The 6,924-nt window shown below is 39.2% G+C and overlaps 1 pseudogene; it reads right to left on the reverse strand.

Moving 5' to 3' along the window:
- Positions 1-1,698: 1,698 nt before the first annotated feature.
- On the reverse strand, positions 1,699-2,364 carry LOC122440812 (annotated as a pseudogene).
- Positions 2,365-6,924: the final 4,560 nt, after the last annotated feature.

Raw genomic sequence — 6,924 nt, forward strand, 5'->3', positions numbered from 1 at the left:
GCATCTACTAAAGGTAAACTCTTGACCACAGGTATATAAATTCATTCTGACTCAGTTTCTCCATCTGTGAAATGGCCCTATGATGATGGTGTTCAGAGAGTGCCTGACTTAGTATCTTGCAAATAGTAAGTGCTTAGACATTGCTGTTACTATGAACTTCATTTTTACTTGAAACTGCCAGCGCCAAAGTGTTAACTTCAGTTCAGTTCAGTTCGGTTGTTCAGTTTTGTCCGACTCTTTGCATCCCCATGAACTGCAGTACACCAGGCTTCCCTGTCCCTCATTAACTCCCAGAGCTTGCTCAAACTCATGTCCATCAAGTTGGTGATGCCATCCAACCGTCTCATCTTCTGTCATCCCCTTCTCCTCTTGCCTTTATTCTTTCCCAGCATCAGGGTCTTTTCGAATGAGCCAGTTCTTCACATCAGGTGGCCAAAGTATTGGAGCTTCAGCTTCAGCATCAGTCCTTCCAATGAATATTTAGGACTGATTTCCTTTAGGATTGACTGGTTTGATCTCCTTGCAGTCCAAGGGACTCTCAAGAGTCTTCTCCAACACCACAGTTTAAAAGCATCAATTCTTTGGCGCTCAGCCTTCTTTATGTCCAATTCACATCCATACATGACCACTGGAAAAACCATAGCTTTGACTAGATGGACCTTTGTCAGCAAAGTGATGTCTCTGCTTTTTGATATGCTGTCTAGGTTTGTCATAGCTTTTCTTCCAAGGAGTAAGCGTCTTTTAATTTCGTGGCTGCAGTCACCATCTGCTAGTGTTAGCTTACGGAGGTTTATATGTGATCATGCTCATGTTAGGATGGTTTTTCTGTTCTTTTACTCCCACTTTTCCCTTTCTCCGTGGCCCTGAATGAAGGCCCGTTGGTGGGTTGCTGAGCCCTGTCGTGGAAGCGGGAGGAGGAGCGCTGTGAGACTGACAGCAGACCAGAGGGCATGCAGGCAGCGAGGCTCCCGGAAGGCCCGGATCCCGCACGGGGTGCCAGACGACAGCTCAGGTGAGATAAAGGTGCGGGGTCCGCGCGTTCGTGTTGTCTGTCGGGCTCACTGAGCCCAGCAAGCAGACTGTGGTCTGTTTCATTGCTGCCTTTCCTTCTGGAAACGTTGATAAGGGCAGGCTGGGTAAGGACAGAGTTTAGAAAAGGATTTTCTTGTTAGCTGTCCCCACTGTGTGCTGTAGTCCTAGGGACTTGGTGCAGTGGTGGCGAGATAAGGCACACTCGAGGTTCTGCGTGTACTGGTGTGCCTTCCACCAAATCTGTTACCCATCCAGTGTTTTGACATGATGGAGTTTCCAGTTTCAGACTGATCACTGAACAGGATCAACGGATGGGAGCAAAGAATTTAATTCTTAACTTCTGTTGGAGGAGACGATGTGACTGCTTTTTGACATGTGAACTGGACCCAGACACTTGGAGGCTCTTCATTCCTACCCGTGTCCTACCCCAGAATGTACACTCTGCCCACTGCTGGCACAGCCAGAGCCATTCAGGGATGCAGACTTGAGAGAGCAGTGTGTGTGGTGGAGACCATCCTGACCGAGTATGAGGATCCTGTTAAGGCCTCTATATAAGCTCTGTATAAGCAGGTGTGGAGAGCTACTCATCTTGCAGTCCCTCAAGACAAATCTTCTCTGTAAATTCCCTTGCTTATTTATTTATTTTTTTTGGTTGATAAATTTTATTTAAAAATTTATCCAAATATTCCAGATTGAGTTTTGATCATCTTCTTCCTCTTCTTCATCTTGATTAGTGAGGAAACAACACAATTTGTAACTTTGCTGTTAGCTACTATGCGTAACAAATCATGTACATTATCCTTCTTTAAACAGTTTTTGGTAAGATATTTCAAATACCTTTTGGAAAAGAGCACTTCAGAAGTTACAGTAATCTTGCTCTTGCTTCTTCTTTTTTTTTTAATCTTGCTTCTTTTGATTGTTATGACACCACTGCCCAGATTGTCTGCTTTTCCATTCACCTTGATCCTCTCCTGAAGAAACTGCTCAAAACTGGTGACATCCATGTTTTCATCTTCTCTACACGGTGGGTACACTAAGTGCTTAGTTGCTCAATCGTGTCTGACTCTTTGCAACACCATGGACAGTAGCCCGCCAGGCTCCTCTGTCCATGGGATTCTCCAGGCAAGAATACTGGACTGGGTTGCCATTTCCTTCTCCAGGGGATCTTTCCAACCCAGGGATCAAACCCACATTTCTTAAGTCTCCTGCATTGGCAGGCAGGTTCTTTACCACTAGCGCCACCTGGGAAGCTGGGTACAGTACAGAGTAAACTTCAGGATCTGCTTCTTTTTTTTGCCCCACCTTCACCACAAGCATTTTCATAGGCGCCATGGCAGCAGTGGAGGCAGAAAGGGCTCCCTTGCTTATTTGAACAGCGGCCTATCATCTGGAGTGATCTGCCTCTTTCTTTGGTCTATCTGTGCCCTCCATATAGGAGGGACAGTTTGTGAATCAACAGTTTGGATCATGAATCCTCAAAAGAGAATTTTTTGGGGGAAATTCCTAATTATTTCTTAAGGCCACAGTGCTAAGGGACTTTAATTGTTTTGCCATAGATTGCAAACTGGCATGTATGGGCCAAATGAATTCTTCAAAATGTTTTGCTTTTTTAACAGCACTGTTTGTAAAAAAAAAGAATGTCATGAATATAAACAAACCAATAATCAAACAAAAGCAACACGACACTTCACCTAAAAATCTGTATTTCTGGCTTTTCTTGAAAAAATCCACAGACATGGAAATACTGGCCAGGAAGCAGGGGACACATGCACCAATTTGTCAGAGTTCCTACCTGGTCATTCCCTTTTGGCCTCTGCTTAGTGGCATTGTAATTTGTGACCTTGAACTTGAGAGCACACGCTCTAGTCTCAGACTGCTGGTCTTGAGTACCCACTCCTCCTGTTGCCCTGGGTAACTCTGGGTGAGCTGGTTAACCCTCTTTGTATTGTTTTCTCATCTGCAATATAGGGATGATGATAGCAGTATCTACAGTATCAGATTGTTAAGTGAATTATATTAAGAGAGGTGAGAGAGCTAAAACGCATGTAAAGACTGTAGAACATGGTTAGTGCCAATGGTAGTCCACTGCTGTGATCATTATTATTGTTAGTTGCTTCATTAACAACCTATGCTGACATCTGTGGAGAGATCTCAAAGAGAAAATAAATTTTTACCAATTGAAAGATTGAAGATTTTATGGCTATTGTTTTCTGCTACACAGGAGGATATTTAAAAAATATTCCCTACTGAGTGTTATTGCTTCCTGAATGAAGACAAGAATGAAATGAAATAAAATAATGTAGGGTATTAATCCATTTATTATGACAGATTTTAAAAATACAAAAATTAAAACAGTTGTCAAATAAGCATTTATCTAGCTTTAACCTAGATTTAGCAGGTAATATTGTATCACACTTACTGCTTCTCTTCCTTTCTCTCAGTATTTTTTTATTTTATTTTATCTGTAGAAATCAACTCTTCATACCAAATCTTTTTGAGTGAATCTCTTATACTACTGTTGTTTTACCTAAGAAAAAAAGTCCTGAATTGTATGTATCTATGTAATCCATAGACAAATTTCCTCAATGTCCTACAATTATCTTACATGATTTTTAAAAGAAGCGTCCAGTGAATGGCCACACGTTGTAATGGCTTTTCAGTCTTTTTATTCGAAAGAAGTTCATTTTTTAAAAAACTGAAGTATAACTGACATGAAAATATGCACCTTAAACTGTACAATTTGGTAAATTTAAAAGTCCGGACTTGTTTATACTGTGAAATTGTCACCACAGTCAAGACAGCGAACATATATGTCATCCTTCAAGCTTCATTCCCCTCTCTAATCTTTCCTTGTATCCCCTCTTTGCTTTCCTTTCTCACCCCCAGGCAACAACTGATCTTTTTGTCACTAGAGATTAGTGATATTTTCTCACATTTTATATAAATGGAGTCATACAGTAGGTACCATTTTGTGTCTGACTTCAGCATCATTATTTTGAGATTCCTCCGTGTTTTTTGCATATATTAGTAGTTCATTCTTTCATTTCTGCATAACATTCTGTTTTGTGCGTCTATCAGTTGCAAGCCATTTATCCATTTACTTGTTCGTGGACACCTGGGTTGTTTGTGTGTTTTGATTATTTCAAATAAAGTTGCTGGGAATATTTCTGTCCCAGTCTCTATATGGACATATGCTTTTTTTTTTTTTTTGTCTTGGGTATATTTCTAGGATTGAAATGGCCGAATCATGTAGCAGATGTATATTTAATCTTTGAAGAAATTGCAAAATAGTTTTCCAAGGTGGTTGTACTATTTTACATTTTCAGTAGCCGTGTATAAGCATTCTTATTCCTCCTTGCCAACACTTGATAAAATAAGTTTTTATAAATTTTAGCTGTTTAATAGATGTTCTTCTATTTTATTTATTTAAAAACTTTTTTTGATGTGTGTGGTTGTTTCTCATGACAGTGACTTTTGAAGAGTCCAAGAAGGTTATCCTGTGGAACAGTCCACATTCAGGAGGTTTTGAAAGTGTTTTAAAGGATCCTATATTGAGCCCTTTTATTTCACAGCCTTTGATGGACATTCACTTTGTTAATTCTCTAGTTGTTAACTCCAGCTGAGAATGGGTGTAGGTGTGAGGGATTTGCTTGTGACATAATACTGAGAATTTGTCTTGTGAACATTTATCCTGGGAAAGTCAATATTAAATCCTTTTTTTATTCTGATCTTATAGGAAAGCTCACAATTCATCCAGCTTTAGATTTCATTGTAGAAGTAGATTATCTTGACTAGCATCCCAACTTTGCTTGAATTGTATTTTTATATGACAGCCTTTATTCCTCAAGTTACATAACCACAATTAACTTCTGAAGCAGAAATAGTTACTTTTGTCTTAAGAAATTCCTCTTCTTTCCAAAGAAAATTAAAAAAATTATAAAATATTGAAAAGGGCTAGAATATCATCTGCTTATTTCCTGACATTTTGGGTCCTGTTTGGGGAAATAAAAACTGGATTGTGAACTGTCTGACTACATGTATATACCTTCTTTTTGACTAATTCTTCTAGTAAGGGCAACCCACTGTCTGGCATGACTGAATGCACTTCAGAAACATTTCTTCATACAGTAGGCTCCTTGGGATTATAACCCCTCCTCATTTAAAAAATGTTTTTGAAAATGTATTTTGGAATTATTAAAAAATAACATTGCAAAATTCAGACTTAAATTGAAGAAAGTAAGGAAAACCAGAAGGCCATTCAGGTATGAATTAAATCAAATCCCTTATGATTATGCAGTGGAAGTGAGAACTAGATTCAAGGGATTAGGTCTGAGAGAATGCCTGAAGAACTATGGATGGAGGTTCATAACATTGTATAGGAAGCGGTGATCAAAACCATCCCCAGGAAAAAGAAATGCAAAAAGGCAAAATGGTTGTCTGTAGAGGCCTTACAAATAGCTGAGAAAAGAAGAGACGCTAAAGGCAAAGGAAAAAAGGAAAGATATACCTGTCTGAATGCAGATTTCCAAAGAACAGCAAGGAGAGATAAGAAAGCCTTCCTCAGCAATCAGTGTAAAGAAATAGAGGAAAACAACAGAATGGGAAAGACTAGAGATCTTTTCAAGAAAATTAGAGATACCAAGGGAACATTTCATGCAAAGATGGGCTTGACAAAGCAAAGAAATGGAATGGACCTAACAGAAGTAGGAGATATTAAGAAGTAGCAAGAATGCACAGAAGAGCTATACAAAAAAGATCTTCATGATGCAGATAATCATGCTGTTGTGATCACTCACCTAGAGCCAGATGTCCTGGAGTGCCGAGTCAAGTGGGCCTTAGGAAGCATCACTATGAACAAAGCTAGTGGAGGTAATGGAATTCCAGTTGAGCTATTTCAAATCCTAAAAGCTGATGCTGTTAAAGTACTGCATCCAATATGCCAGCAAATTTGGAAAACTCAGTGGTGGCCACAGGACTGGAAAAGGTCAGTTTTCATTCCAATCCCAAAGAAGGGCAATACCAAAGAATGTTCAAACTATTGCACAACTAGACTCATTTCACATGCTAGGCGGGTAATGCTCAAAATCCTTCAAGCTAGGCTTCAACATTATGTGAACCAAGAACTTGCAGATTTACAAGCTGGATTTAGAAAAGGCAGAGGAACCAGAGATCAAATTGCCACCATCCACTGAATCACAGAAAAGCTAGAGAATTCCAGAAAAACATCTACTTCTGCTTCATTGACTGTGTTAAAGCCTTTGATTGTGTGTATCACAACAAACCATGGAAAGTTCTTAAAGAGATGGGAACACCAGACCACCTTACTTGCCTTCTGATGAACATGTGTGCAAGTCAAGAAGAACCAGACATGGAACAATAGACTGGGTTCAAAATTGGGAAAGGAGTACGTCACAGCTGTATCCTGTCACCTTGCTTATTTAACATATATGCAGGGTACATTATGTGAAATGCCAGACTGGATGAAGCACAAGCTGGAATTAAGATTGCCAGGAGAAATATAAATAATCTCAGATATGCAGATGACACCATACTAATAGCAGAAAGTGAAGAGGAACTAAAGAGCCTCTTGGTGAAGGTGAAAGAGGAGAGTGAAAAAGCTGGCTTAGCACTCCACATTCAAAAAAGTAATATCATGACATCTGGTCCCATCACTTCATCGCAAATAGATAGGGAAACAATGGAAACAGTGTGAGAATTTATTTTCGTGGGGTCCAAATTCACTGTAGATGGTGACTACAGCCATGAAATTAAAGAATACTTGCTCCTTGGAAGAAAAGCTGTGAGAAATCTAGACAGCGTTTTATTTTTTATTTATTTTTTTAAAAATTAATTAATTTATTTATTTTACTTTACAACATTGTATTGGTTTTG

This window comes from Cervus canadensis, chromosome 4 (assembly GCF_019320065.1).
Source record: "Cervus canadensis isolate Bull #8, Minnesota chromosome 4, ASM1932006v1, whole genome shotgun sequence".
NCBI classification, from domain to species: Eukaryota; Metazoa; Chordata; class Mammalia; order Artiodactyla; family Cervidae; genus Cervus; species Cervus canadensis.